General features: G+C 35.7%; 1 non-coding gene across 1 annotated transcript; it reads right to left on the bottom strand.

The window, feature by feature from the left end:
• Positions 1-16,128: 16,128 nt before the first annotated feature.
• TRNAA-UGC (transfer RNA alanine (anticodon UGC)) lies at positions 16,129-16,202 on the bottom strand. Its single transcript has one exon. It is a non-coding gene; the product is annotated as a tRNA-Ala (tRNA).

The raw sequence follows: 16,202 nt of genomic DNA, 5'->3' as shown, positions 1-16,202 counted from the left end.
TCTGGATTCCTTCATCAAGTTTACTCAACTTCTTCCTCTGAAGCTAGAGGAATCCTTAATTTGAAGGAAAAGAGATCGTAGATAGGAATTTTGACTCTTATCCCCAATTTAATTTTGGAACCTATTTCCTTCAATTTGGAACGCTCTCGAGGTTATTTTTCTTCGTGGTCTTCTATGGAAGCATTCTTGCTCGACGAGTCATCATGTATCCTCGGGTTGGATTTTCAAGTTTTTCTTGAAGTTCTTCAATGGCGGATTGAATTGGGGGAATGGTTTCTAGGCACTTTCAGCACTCTATTCCTTCATAGAACTTGTGGGTAATCTTGTTGAGAAACGATAGGAATAAGTTTGAAGAGAAATGGTGGAGGATTGCTCTCGAATTTGGAAGAAATCGGAGAGCAGGAGACCCATAATCTAAACGCTTATTGCCTTCGAATGGGGGATCGACCTTTCTCGATTCTTATTCCATATTGTTGCTCCTACTTTAGACTTTATAGGAGGAGATTAAACCGACATTGAGAGCTTCAGATTCTTCGTTATTTAGAAGTTTGAAGAGAAATGGTGGAGGATTGCTCTCGAATTTGGAAGAAATCTGAGAGTAGGAGAAACACAATCTAAATGTTTATTGCATTCAATTGGGGGATCGACCTTTCTTAATTCTTATTCCGTATTGTTGCTCCTACTTCTGACTTTATAGGAGGAGCTTAAACCGACATTGAGAGCTCCAGAATCTTGGTTATTTAGAGATCGATCTTTCTGGATAATTTTTTGGTGATATCAACTCCGATCATGGCCTTATCGACCTTGGCTTTGCATACTAGTCGTTGGATGTGATGATCCGTGCGTGTTCGTTCTAGATCATATCAAATTTTGGAGGACATCCAACGGTTGAGATTTGAGTTCGAAAGATTTTGCTCGGATGGTCACGGTAGATGCTCTGATTCTAATTAGAGTAGCATTTCTGTAATTATCCATTCTTCTAGGGGTATTTTGGTAATTTACCACTTTCCGAATATTTTATTATTATTTTTCTTGAAAAATCCAAAAATTTTCTACAAATTTCTCATCCCTTTTTTTATCATTTTTCCCTTTTTTTTTTAATCTTGATATTCCTTGTAGATAAGGAATACATCTGGAAAGATTTTTGATAATTGATAAAATGACTTTTTTGCCCTTTTGATTTACTTTTTGGTTTCCAATTCTTTTCAAAAGGCCTTCAACTCCGTGAAACACTTGTTAGGGTACACGAGTGACTTCACTAAGTCCTTTGTTCTTGCTTAATCCTTTAATTTTTTTCCTTTCTATCCATTGGGTCTTTCATGAGTGGCTTATTCTTATGGGAGATAATTTCCTTCATTTTTTGGGTGTTACATATACATACTCATTACAAACACAAAATAAGAAGCAGACTTAAAAGAAGAACAAAAAATACTAGATTAATAATAGAGGTTAGTCCATGGCCCACACTCCAAAGTCCGCTCTCATCCACGACCAACTCTTAGTTACTTGAAAAAAAAATGATAAACATGGAGTGAGTAAAACTTAGTAAGTAGCCTACTAGTAGGTTCTTAACGGCGACTTTAAGCTAGGATATTACTTCTTGTTATGTTTTGAGGATCTTATACTAATCTTGAAAACCTTCTCCTAAAATAACCTTCAATTTTCTTCCCATGAACACAATTTTCTCCCCATGTATCTTGTATTATTGAAACTTCTAAAAAAATTATGAGTATTTTTTAGATAAAGTGCAAAGTTCAATGGTATTTTTATTAATTTAGCTTATAATTTTAAAAAAAAATACAAATTTTTGTTGATTAAGTTAATATCAATTTTATTAAAATACATAACACCACATCAAAATTAATTTATTAGGAATAAAATTAAAACTAAAAAATCAATTTATTTTAAACTAAAAAATTAATTTATTTTAAAACTAAAAAGTATACTTAATTTGACTAAAACATCCCTTATCCCAACTATAAAGAATTTAATTCCAAGCTCTCTTTTAATAGACAAACGATTTATTAACATCTGTTGTAAAATTTAACTTCATCAATTTAAGTAGCGTTCAACTATAAATATCGAATTTTAAAGTATTCCTCGGCAAAGTAAATCTGTTGAAACATCAAAGGTGTTCCATAATGAGTTGTGGAGAAGTGTTTCCTTCAATTCTAATTTCAATTAAGGATGTCAATGACAAAAAAGTTCAATTCTAATTTCAATTAAGGATGTCAATTACAGGAACGTATCCTAACGCTATCGTTCTATCAATCTATCATAATCCTATCCCTTTCTACCCATAACCTAATCGTATTGTTTTATGAATCCATCGTGACCATATCGGTGTTATCAATCTGTCATATCCATAGCACTTCGATACGTAACCAAACCATAACGTTTCATGAACATGTCTTACTCCTATCGTTACATTACATTTAGTGCATCCTTCTCTTATCCTATCTCAAATATACCATTGAACACACGGTACCATAAGTATTTCATACAATTCACATATTATAACATATCATAAGCATATCGATTCACAAACATTTCACACATATCAATATATATGACACTTGCAGAACCACGAGCACAGTCAACATCAAATATAACTGTAACGACCCGGGAAAGAAAGAAAAGAAAAAAAAATATATATATATAATAAATAAATGAAAACGAGAAAACGAAAAAAAAAAAAACCCAGTCGCCGGAAAACCTGCGAGTTTCGCAGAACCCACGCGAAACGACGGCCACAGCACGCCCACCCTCAGCCCAGCATCTTCAGAACACATGCAAAGGGAGGAAAGAGAAAATTTCGAGAGAGAGAGAGAGAGATTTCGGACAAAAGTCGGCGAGTGTCCAGTTTCTCCGATGAGCCCTCTAACCACCCTTAAACCGACACCAAACGACCTGTTACTACCGTAAAAGAGATCCCTAACGAAAGCACAATAACTCAGGGTGCATTTTGTGTTATTTCGTAAGTGTCGTCGTCGGTAACCGAGGTCGGAAAGTTAGGTTTCTTAATCGATTCTTAGATCTATGGCTTTTAGGAGCTTTTAGGCCGCAAAACACCCAAAAAGGAAAGAAGGACGACGAACAAAGAGGAAAAGGGAAGGAAGAGGACCGAAATCGGCAACGGAAACGCCGCGGGAAGGAGAGAGAAAGCTCGCCGGAAAATCGGCCAAAGTCGGGTAAGGAAGACGAGATCCACGGATCCGGGTCAACCCGAACCCAGAACCCGGGAGAGTCAGCCCGTTCCTCCCTTTGCCTCTGCCTTCGGCCAAGCCCAACTACAGCGGCCCAAACCTCAAACCGGCCCAGAAGCTACGGTTCAGTTGAACCAACCCAGACTAGACCCACGGTCCAATTGAGCCGACTTGCAAACCAAACACTTGCAGCCCAGCCCAGTAAGCCGAGGCCCAACGTTTAGCCTTGGCCCAGTAGCCTTCCACAGCCCGCGACCCGAACCACGACTCGAACCGGACTGCGACCCGCGCTTCGACCCGACACTACCGCCCGACGTGGCTTTCTTTGCTGCTGCCACGTGTCACACAGCGGCGCGGCAGTCCTCGGATCGACTCGGCGCAAACAGCTCGGGCTCCCTCAGGTGACGCTCCGGCGGCTGTTCGGCTCGGCTCACCTGTTTTCAGCCCGGTTTTCACTGTTTCGACCCTCCCAGATCTGTTTTCGGCCCCGATTAAGGTATTCAAGGCCGTTTTAGAGCCGTATTTCACATTTATTAAATTATAGGTAAATTAATTGTGAAATACTAACGGAAAGTGGTGAACAGTGTGATAGGAAACAAACCCCAGCGAAGTAGAAAGCAGCTCTCACGGAACGGGAGCTTACGTTTAGCTATTTAGGGAGTACTTCGGCCGAGGCCAACCAAGTAAGTGGCCTTACTATAGGATAGGCTAAATAAATTGTATGATGTTTGATGATATGTGCCAGTTTATACATATTTTGTTGAGTGACGCTTAATATGTTTGACGCACGTTGTGGCATTATGATGAGCATGATGATTGCATGATTTTTACCTTAATATGATGATGTTTTCCATATTGAGCATGCTAGATGATGATTAGTGTCATATTGCATCATGTCGTTAGATCGACGTAGGACACAACCCTAAGAGCATGAAAATGATATTAATATAAATATCCACGATATGTGTTACCTAGAGTAACAAAGAGATGAGACTAGAGGGTTGTGTCAGAAGAGACATTACGATGGATTTAGAGGGACCTCATGCATTTTTTATGTTCATAAGCATAGGGCTACTTCCCCTAGAGATGATGAGTGCGGACGCGCACCTTATGATTAGCGCGAATGCGCACAGGTGCGAAAGCACACAGATGAGGGTGTTCATGAGGCGCATGACACTATGAGGTTCCGCTGACCTCCGGACGTCGCTACAGATTAGCTTGACCAGAGGGTCCAGGGAGGTGTGCGAGCGCCCTGGGGACTCACACTCGCCGTGTGAGTCGTGTGTAGGGAAGTACTACACATCCAATTTGTCCGGGACTGGAGGCCACCCCTAAGATGATTAGAGATAGGTCCCTATTCATGATTGCATGTGTTTGCATTAGCATGGCCCCTATAGTGGGGTCACTTACTGAGTATTTCTTCGAAATACTCAGGCCGTGTGCCATATTGTCTTTCAGGTAAAGGCATGGCTCCCATGTACGGTTGACGGTGGCATCGTGATCAGAGACTGTGGCGCGTGCATAGGATAGTTGCATATTTAAAATTCCTAGTCTTGGTTAGGATAGGGCGTTTGCATTTCATTCATTTATATTAATTAATTTGTAATCGTTTTATTTTGTCTTTTGAACTCCAGCACGATGTTTGAAACACGTAAGTCCGGTAGTGTTTTCCAATGTTTTAATGTATTCTGAAGTTTTAAATTTTTCCGCTAATAAAGGTGAGCATGCTTAGATTTTTATTCTGCATTAGAGATGAGCATGAGACGTTAGTGGCGACTCTAGATATGTGGAAATTTAGGGTCGTTACAATAACCATACGGATGGTAAGGCCACCTACCTGATTAGCTTAGGCTGGTGTCCCCAATTTATCCTTAACAAAGTTCGATTTGTCTTTTGTATTAAAGTCAACCTATATGAACATGACATCAATTTCAATCATTTCTCTACATTTTATGATGCTGTAGTGTTAGATTTCATGGGAAAATTGAACGAGTAAGGTCTTGAAATGTCTATATATCAAAACTATTTAACACTTTCCAAATCTTGATTTTTTGGCTGTTTGTGTTTTTTTTTTTTTTTACTTGTGTTCCTAATCTTACTTCGGTGTGTTTGTTACATTTTTTTTTTTAAATTATGTTAGCAACTAGCCAATTTAATCAATTCATCCTTTATGTTTTTTTTTTTAATTATGTTAGTCATTACTTTTGGCTAATTTAATCTATTCTATTTATTTTATTTTGCAATTGATGGACCTATCTTTCTAAAACATACTAAATAAAACTAAATAATTGGTTAAGAGAGGATATGAGATATAACTTAAGGTTAAATCTCTTTCCATATGAGAATAACTCATTCTCATGTCCATCTTTGCTACCATGTACTAAATTAAGAATTTTATTTCTCTTGGGTCAAAACCATCCTTAAAGCACAAAATTGAAGTTGTAGTTAGTCAATTATAATATTTGACGTGCTAGTTTTCAAACTACTTTAAATGGGTGTAAAGAGAGCATAAGAATAACTTAGTTTCACTAATCTGACACGTGTTGGGCATGTACTGAACACTTGTTAATACAATGGATACATTACAAATTTATAATCCATCGTATCAGACACTTGACTTTGAATATATTTTGAGAGTTAAGCATACCTTAAGCTTTTTTTTTAAGTATACAAATATATAAACTTATTTATATGAATTTATTTCAAATATAAAAATGATAAATTTTTTGAAATAATTATTTTTAATTAATGTATCATTGTCACATCGGTTTCCTAGTTTTTTAAGAATGACATGTTACTGTTAGTAACAAAAAAAGAAAACGGTACGATCATGAAGAATTGGGAGAAATCTCTCATCCAATCGAAGAATGACTAAATCAAATCTAATTCAAATAACTAGATCAAATCTAATCCAAATAACTCAATAAAATCTAATCCTAACAATCCCTCCCTTAAACTGAACAGGAATAGTAATCAGTTTATATCTACGACCTCATACCAAACTTCCACCAGGTAACTTCATCAATTCCCATGTGCCATTTCTGTTTATGGCTCTAGATCCCTGGCTTGTCTCCAGATCCCTGGCTTGCCTCCATTTCTCACTCTTCAATACTTCTCTAAAGTTTACAAAGTTTGCAGGTTCAGTAAGGGTAAACATGGCTGAGCTTCATCATCTTCTTTACAAAAAAAAACTTCTCCTATTGCATAATCTCTCATCCAGACTGGTGGTCTCTTATTCCTTGCCTTATTCGAGCTAGGAGAGCTTGCTTCAGCCAAAGAGCTAGATGAAATATTTTCCTCTGCAGTATTTTCATCTGCCGCGTCTATATCATTATTTTCATCTGCCGCTTCTATATCCTTATTTTCATCTGCCGCTTCTATATCCTTATTTTCATCTGCCGTTTCTATATCATAGAGTCTGTAAGCTTTTGACTCTTCACTAACTCCCAGCATAACATAAATCAAACTCTTATCATCTACCTTAGTTCTCTGAGCTGCCTCCTCTTTTTGTCTCTGAATCAACTCGAGCTCACAATATTGTTCTTCTTCCTTCCGCTGCAGCTCCAGAACTAATCGTCTGTGCTTTTTCTACCCTTCTTCTATTCTCTTCCAGCATTTTATCTAGCTCTTCTCTCTCTTTTCGTGCTTGTTCTTCTTTTTGTCTTGTAGCAGTAAGAGCGGCGTCTTTCCCTTTCTCAAGTTGCACATCAACATCATCAAACAACTTCGTGCGACCTTTCTCTATTCGCCTCTGTATTTCTAATTTAGTCTCTTCAGAGTTTAGCCTTTCTTCAACATTCTTCTGAATTAGTAATTCCATCCTCCTAGCTGCATCTTCTTCTAACTACTTCAACTCTGTTTCACGCCTTTTCATCTCTTCTTCCTCTTTCTTAAGCTTCTCTATGGAATGATTCCGATCAGTGGATGCACAAATAGGACTGGAACTGGACGATTTAGGGAAAGGAGATAACGAGGAAGTCCTACTTCTGCGTTGGCGGCTGAGGGAACTTGAACGGCTGCTTCTCCTGGAATTGGTAGTGGAATGATAGGGGGAAGAACTTGGGTCCCTTCTGCTTCTCTAACTATGGCGATAGGAATTGGAGCGGTGAGTGTACGACAGAGACCTTGAACCACTTTTCCCCATAAGTTTCAATTGAGTTTGAACGGCTGCTACAGGCTGAGATATAGCATGCAATACGAACATTCGATTCAAAGACATCTTTGTCTCCATGATTAAGCCTCTCTCAAGATGAAACACCTTGCATGTTCCATTTTGAAACAAAAAGGTAATGCCTTTGCTTGCAATTTACAAACAAAAAGGTAATGCCTTTGCTTGCAATTTACCAATACTCAACAAATTGTTCCTCAGGTCTGGCACATAGAACACTCCTGTGATTATCATTATGATTCCATTCACTTCCAGCCGTACATTACCCTTTCCAGTTACAACCATGCTTGAGTTGTTGCCCAGCTTCACTGAATCTCTGAAACTTCCATCAAAATCTGAAAAATATTCCTTCTTCCCACACATATGATTGCTACATCCCGAGTCAAGGAACCACATATCTTCTCTATTGGCCTTATGCATATTCACGTAAGCCTCAGCGACATCTCTTCTTGACTCTCTGCATAGTTTGTCTCCTTCCCCTTGCTTTGACATTCCCATTAAAAATGTCCTAGCTTGTGACAGTTAAAGCACTCCACTGTGGCCTTGTTGAAGGTTTGTCTGCCTCGTCTGGTATTGCTTTGACATTCCCATTGAAAATGTCCTAGCTTGTGACAGTTATAGCGCTCCACTATGGTCTTGTTGAAGGTTTGTCTGCCTCGTCCCCTTCCTCTGCCTCTAAAGCTTCCACGACCTTGACTCCTTCCTTCAGCAGACTGCACAAGTGGACTCTCCATCGACATACTTTTATTATGACACACGTAGAAGACTGCTGCTTCTAGTTTTAACTAGTTTAGGGCATGACTCTAATACCAAAATGTTAGAAACAAAAAAAGAAAACTGGAAAGATGAGAAGAATCGGGAGAAATCTCTCATCCAATTGAAGAATGACTAAATCAAATCTAATTCGAATAACTAGATAAAATCTAATCCAAATAACTTAATCAAATCTAATCCTTACAGTTATCATATCTATTTGGTATCATATTTATGTCTCGTATCTATATCTCATTTTTATTTTTGTGACTCTGAGATATTTTTCTTTTATAAATAGATATCTTCACGAAAATAAGTTTAATTTATGTTGAGATGGAAAATAAAAATTGACACTTAAGGACGTTGATACTTGGGACTTTGATTCCTCTTGGTGTGAAGCTTCCATCTTGCAATTACTTGGGTAGAGAATGTGTTTCACTTAAAATTCACTCAAGAGAAAATAATCAAATAACAGAACCATATTTGAGAGATGATAACTTTTTTTTTTTTTTCAATCTTCGAGAAATAAGAAAGAATAAAAATTAAAACATGGCAGGAATGACATCTTCTTGAATGTTTGTTTTGTTATCCTAAATATATATAAAAAAAATAAAAATAAAAAATCTTATCTATTTTTAGATATAATTTAAGTACCTATTTAATAAAATTCCATCCAAACTTCTACTCATAAATTTAATTATTATTTGTTTATACTATTGGTAATACACTAGTCTCGGTTGTTTGACTAAAACAATGCAACCATTGTCCAAACTAAAGAATTTGATTCGAGGCTATCTATTAATAGAGTGAGGCTCAATTAGACTTTGTTGTAAGATTTGACCATATCAATTTGAATAGCGTTCTCCAACTATAAATATTGAACTCCAAAGTATTCACGAGCAAAGTAAGTTTGTTGAAACTATCTATAAAAGTGTTCCAAGGTGAGTCGTGGAGAAGATTTGCCTTACAATATAGTTCCAATTAAGGATGTCAATGATGAAGAAGTGCAAGCTGTTGGAAGGTTTGGCGTGAAAAATTTCAGGGGTGGTAGATATAATTTAATTTACAAGCGTGTGGTGAATGGTCTTTTCAGTCCCATATAGGCCTTGACCCCAAATTTTATAGTATTGTGATAGAAGCTATAAATGACAATAATATAAATTGGTTAGATATTGCAATTGTGAAGAAGTTCTGTCATATGCATCGGACGCTACCGCCATCCTATAAGCTCTTATCTTTTGAGGAATTCATCAAATTCCCTCTTCACAAGTAGCAGTATAACTACTAGATTGCTTTCTTTACGTACAATAAGTCCTCTCTCTATATGTCCTTGTGGGACATTACTCTCTTTTATCTATAAAAATGGCATAACCATAATGATATAATAATCCTTATATAAGTATCTTTCCTTTTATACAAATATCTTTCCTTTCTCTATATGTGCTTGTGGGACATTACTCTCTTTTATCTATAAAAATGGCATAGCCATAATGATATAATAATCCTTATATAAGTATCTTTTTAATGATATAATAATCCTTATATAAGTATCTTTTTAATGATATAATAATCCTTATATAAGTATCTTTCCTTTTATACAAGTATCTTTCCTTTTCTCTATATGTGCTTGTGGGACATTACTCTCTTTTATCTATAAAAATGGCATAGCCATAATGATATAATAATCCTTATATAAGTATCTTTTATTTTTCTCTCGTACACACGGATACATAACATGTTAAATTAACTCATACTTAAAAAAATAATTTTTCTCTTTTGGGGATACAGGATATCGATCCCCGTATCTCTCGCATGCTAAGCGAGCGCTCTACCATTTGAGCTACATCCCCACAATTTTTACATCACAAAACCCTGAATTTCCCGTCATCAATAATAGTGAAAATGAAGAAATATTGCTACCCAACATGTCATGAATAAGGAAGAATTGAAAAGAAATAATATATTTAATAATAGATAGTCTTGTTTTAGGAGGTGCAGGGTATCGATCCGCATACCTCTCGCATGCAAAGCGAGCGCTCTACCATCTAAGCTACATCCCCATGTTTTTTACATCATAAACCCTAAATGTCCCATCATCAATAATAGTGAAAATAAAAAAAATATCAAAATATTAATAACAAATAGTTTGATTTGGTGATGCGTGGCATCGATAATTGTGAAAATGAAAAAATATAATAACAAATTAAATACTTTCTTTTGGAGATGCGGGTTATCAATCCCCGTACAACTCGCATGCAAAGCGAGCGTTCTACCATCTAAGCTACATCTCCACAATTTTTACGTCACAAAACCCTAAACGTCTCGTCATGAATAATAGTGAAAATGATAAATATCGCTACTCATTATGTCATAAATAAGGAAATATTGAATAGAAATAAAATAGTAATAACGAATAGTTTCTTTTGGAGATGCGAGGTATCGATCCCCGTATCTCTCGCATGCTACAATCCCACGATTTTACATCAAAAAACTCTAAACTTCCCGTCATCAATGATATTGAAAATGAAAAACTATCCCCGCTCATTATGTCATTAATAAGGAAAAATTTAAAAGAACTAATATATTTAGTAATCGTTTCCTTTGTTGATGCATGGTATCGATCCCAGTAATTCTCACATGGGATGCAAACGCTCTACCATCTAAGCTATATCCTAAAGATTCTTACGTCACAAAATCCTAAACATCTCGTCATCAATAATAGTGAAAATAAAAAAATAACGCTATTCATTATGTCATAAATAAGGAAAAATTGAATAGAAATAAAATAGTAATAACGAATAGTTTCTTTTGGAGATATGGGGTATCGATCCGATCCCCGTACCTCTTGCATGCTAAGCAAGCAATCTACCATCTAAGCTACATTCCCACAATACTTATATCAAAAAACCCTAAATGTCCCGTCATCAATTCTAGTGAAAATGAAAAAATATCTCCGCTAATTATGTCATAAATAAGGAAATGTTGAATAGAAGTAAAATATTAATAACAAATAGTTTCTTTTTAAAATTACTTGACTATTTAATCTAAATGTAGTGATTATTTCTTTTTAAAATTTAAGAATTTTCATTTTCAATGTTAGAGGGGATAACTTAGTTGGGAGAGCTTAATATTGAAGATTTGAAGGTCAGGTGTTGTTCGACCTTCACCACACCTGATTCAAGTAATATAACTTACTATCTTATCTAAATTTAGAGATGATTTCTTTTTAAAATTTCAATGAGTTAGCGTAAATAATTTTACTGATGAGCTTAGGCGGGTGTCCCCAATGAGTTTGAGTAAATAATTTTACATATGGATGGTAAGGCAACCTACCTGATTAGCTTAGGCTGGTGTCCCCAATTTATCCTTAACAAAGTTCGATTTGTCTTTTGTATTAAAGTCAACCTATATGAACATGACATCAATTTCAATCATTTCTCTAAATTTTATGATGCTCTAGTGTTAGATTTCATGGAAAAATTGCAGAGTAAGGTCTTGAAATGTCTATATATCAAAACTGTTTAACACTTTCCAAATCTTGATTTTTTGGCTGTTTGTGTGTGTTTTTTTTTTTTTTTACTTGTGTTCCTAATCTTACTTCCTTGTGTTTGTTACATTTTTTTTAATTATGTTAGCAATTAGCCAATATAATCAATTCATCCTTTATGTTTTTTTTTTTTTTTTTAATTATGTTAGTGGCTAATTTAATCTATTCTATTTTTTTTTTTTTTTTGATGGACCTATCTTTCTAAAACATACTAAATAAAACTATATAATTGGTTACGAGAGGATATGAGATATAACTTAAGGTTAAATCTGTTTCCATATGAGAATAACTCATTCTCATGTCCATCTTTGCTACCATGTACTAAATTAAGGATTTTATTTATCTTGGGTCAAAACCATCCTTAAAGCACAAAATTGAAGTTGTAGTTAGTCAATTATAATATTTGACGTGCTAGTTTTCAAACTACTTTAAATGGGTGTAAAGAGAGCATGAGAATAACTTAGTTTCACTAATCTGACACGTGTTGGGCATGTACTGAACACTTGTTAATACAATGGATACATTACAAATTTATAATTCATCGTATCAGACACTTGACTTTGGTATACAAATATATAAACTTATTTATATGAATTTATTTCTAATATAAAAGTGATAAATTTTTTGAAATAATTGTTTTTAATTAATGTATCATTGTCACATCCGTATCCTAGTTTTTTAAGAATGACATGTTACTGTTAGTAACAGAAAAAGAAAACGGTAAGATCATGAAGAATTGGGAGAAATCTCTCATCTAATTGAAGAATGACTAAATCAAATCTAATTCAAATAACTACATGAAATCTAATCCAAATAACTCAATCAAATCTAATCCTAACAATCCCTCCCTTAAACTGAACACGAATAGTAATCAGTTTATATCTACGACCTCATACCAAACTTTCACCAGGTAACTTCATCAACTCCCATGTGCCATTTCTGTTTATTGCTCCAGATCCCTAGCTTGCCTCCATTTCTCACTCTTCAATACTTCTCTAAAGTTTACAAAGTTTGCAGGTTCAGTAGGGGTAAACATGGCTGAGCTTCATCATATTCTTTACAAAAAAAAAACTTATCCTATTGCATAGTCTCTCATCCAGACTGGTGGTCTCATATTCCTTGCCTTATTCGAGCTAGGAGAGCTTGCTTCAGCCAAAGAGCTAGATGAAATATTTTCCTCTGCAGTATTTTCATCTGCCGCTTCTATATCATTATTTTCATCTGCCGCTTCTATATCCTTATTTTCATCTGCCGTTTCTATATCATAGAGTCTGTAAGCTTTTGACTCTTCACTAACTCCCAGCAAAACATAACTCAAACTCTTATCATCTAGCTTAGTTCTCTGAGCTGCCTCCTCTTTTTATCTCTGAATCAACTAAAGCTCACAATATTGTTCTTCTTCCTTCCGTTGCAGCTCCAAAACTAATCGTCGCTGTGCTTTTTCTACCCTTCTTCTATTCTCTTCCAGCATTTTATCTAGCTCTTCTCTCTCTTTTCGTGCTTGTTCTTCTTTTTGTCTTGTAGCAGTAAGAGCGGCTTCTTTCTCTTTCTCAAGCTGCACATCAACATCATCAAACAACTTCGTGCTACCTCCCTCTATTCGCCTCTGTATTTCTAATTTAGTCTCTTTAGAGTTAGCCTTTCTTCAACATTCTTCTGAATTAGTTCTTCCATCCTCCTAGTTGCATCTTCTTCTAACTTCTTCAACTCTGTTTCACGCCTTTTCTTCTCTTCTTCCTCTTTCTTAAGCTTCTCTATGGAATGATTCCGATCAGTGGATGCACGACTAGGACTGGAACTGGACGATTTGGGGAAGGGAGATAACGAGAAAGACCTACTTCTGCGTTGGCGGCTGAGGGAACTTGAACGGCTGCTTCTCTTGGAATTGGTAGTGGAATGATAGGGGGAAGAACTTGGGTCCCTTCTGCTTCTCTGACTATGGCGATAGGAATTGGAGCGGTGAGTGTACGACAGAGACCTTGAACCACTTTTCCCCATAAGTTTCAATTGAGTTTGAACGGCTGCTACAGGCTGAGATATAGCATGCAATACGAACATTCAATTCAAAGACATCTTTGTCTCCATGATTAAGCCTCTCTCAGGATGAAACACCTTGCATGTTCCATTTTGAAACAAAAAGGTAACCCCTTTGCTTGAAATTTACCAATACTCAACAAATTGTTCCTCAGGTCTGGCACATAGAACACTCCTGTGATTATCATTATGATTACATTCACTTCCAGCAGTACATTACTCTTTCCAATTACAACCATGCTTGAGTTGTTGCCCAGCTTCACTGAATCTCTGAAACTTCCATCAAAATCTGAAAAATATTCCTTCTTCCGACACTTATGATTGCTACATCCCGAGTCAAGGAACCACATATCTTCTCTATTGGCTTTATTCATATTCACGTAAGCCCCAGCGACATCTTTTCTTGACTCTCTGCATAGTTTGTCTCCTTCTCCTTGCTTTGACATTCCCATTGAAAATGTCCTAGCTTGTGACAGTTATAGCACTTCACTGTGGCCTTGTTGAAGGTTTGTCAGCCTCGTCTGGTATTGCTTTGACATTCCCATTGAAAATGTCCTAGCTTGTGACAGTTATAGCACTCCACTATGGCCTTGTTGAAGGTTTGTCTGCCTCGTCCCCTTCCTATGCCTCTAAAGCTTCCACAACCTTGACTCCTTCCTCCAACGGACTGCACAAGTGGACTCTCCATCGACATACTTTTATAATGACACACGTAGAAGACTGCTGCTTCTAGTTTTAACTAGTTTAGGGCATGACTCTGATACCAAAATGTTAGGAACAAAAAAAGAAAACTGGAAAGATGAGAAGAATCGGGAGAAATCTCTCATCCAATTGAAGAATGACTAAATCAAATCTAATTCAAATAACTAGATAAAATCTAATCCAAATAACTCAATCAAATCTAATCCTTACAGTTATCATATCTATTTGGTATAATATTTATGTCTCGTATCTATATCTCATTTTTATTTTTGTGACTCTGAGATATTTTGCTTTTATAAATAGATATCTTCACGAAAATAAGTTTAATTTATGTTGAGATGGAGAATAAAAATTGACACTTAAGGACGTTGATACTTGGGACTTTGATTCCTCTTGGTGTGAAGCTTGCATCTTGCAATTACTTGTGTAGAGAATGTGTTTCACTTAAAATTCACTCAAGAGAAAATAATCAAATAACGAACCATATTTGAGAGAGGATAACTTTTTTTTTTTAATCTTCGAGAAATAAGAAAGAATAAAAAAAATAAAAAATAAAAATCTTATATATTTTTATATATAATTTAAGTACCTATTTAATAAAACTCCATCCAAACTTCTACTCATAAATTTAATTATTATTTGTATACAATTGTTAATATGTAAGAAAATACACGTACAAAATGTCTATACTATTGGTAATACACTAGTCTCGGTTGTTTGACTAAAACAATGCAACCATTGCCCAAACTAAAGAAATTGATTCGAGGCTATCTCCTAATAGAGTGAGGCTCAATAAGACTTTGTTGTAAGATTCGATCATATCAATTTGAATAGTGTTCTCCAACTATAAATATTGAACTCCAAAGTATTCACGAGCAAAGTAAGTTTGTTGAAACTATCTATAAAAGTGTTCAAAAGTGAGTCGTGGAGAAGATTTGCCTTTAAATCTAGTTCTAATTAAGGATTTCAATGATGAAGAAGTGCAAGCTATTGGAAGGTTTGCCGTGGAAAATTTCAGAGGTGATAGAAATAATTTAATTTACAAGCGTGTGGTGAATGGTCTTTTCAGTCCCATATAGGTCTTGACCCCAAATTTTATAGTATTGTGATAGAAGCTATAAATGACAATAATATTCATTGGTCAGATATTGCAATTGTGAAGAAGTTCCGTCATATGCATCTACCGCCATCCTATAAGCTCTTATCTTTTGAGAAATTCATCAAATTCCCTCTTCACAAGTAGCAGTATAACTACTAGATTGCTTTCTTTATTTACAATAAGTCCTCTCTATATGTGTGGGACATTACTCTCTTTTATCTATAAAAATGGCATAGCCATAGTCCTCTCTATATGTGTGGGACATTACTCTCTTTTATCTATAAAAATGGCATACATTACTCTCTTTTATCTATAAAAATGGCATACATTACTCTCTTTTATCTATAAAAATGGCATAGCCATAATGATATAATAATCCTTATATAAGTATCTTTCCTTTTATACAAGTATCTTTCCTTTCTCTATATGTGCTTGTGGGACCTTTTATACAAGTATCTTTCCTTTTTCTCTCGTACCCACGGATACATAGCCATAATGATATAATAATCCTTATATAAGTATCTTTCCTTTTATACAAGTATCTTTCCTTTTTCTCTCGTACCCACGGATACATAACATGTTAAATTAACTCATACTTAAAAAAATAATTTCTCTCTTTTGGAGATGCAGGGGTATTGATCCCCGTACCTCTCGCATGCAAAGCGAGCGCTCTACCATCTAAGCTACATCCCC

This window comes from Cucurbita pepo, chromosome 10 (genome assembly GCF_057944985.1).
Source record: "Cucurbita pepo subsp. pepo isolate OVF chromosome 10, ASM5794498v1, whole genome shotgun sequence".
Classification (NCBI taxonomy): Eukaryota; Viridiplantae; Streptophyta; class Magnoliopsida; order Cucurbitales; family Cucurbitaceae; genus Cucurbita; species Cucurbita pepo.
The sequence above is the reverse complement of the archived record's forward strand: the minus strand, read 5'-3'. Positions and strand labels throughout refer to the sequence as shown.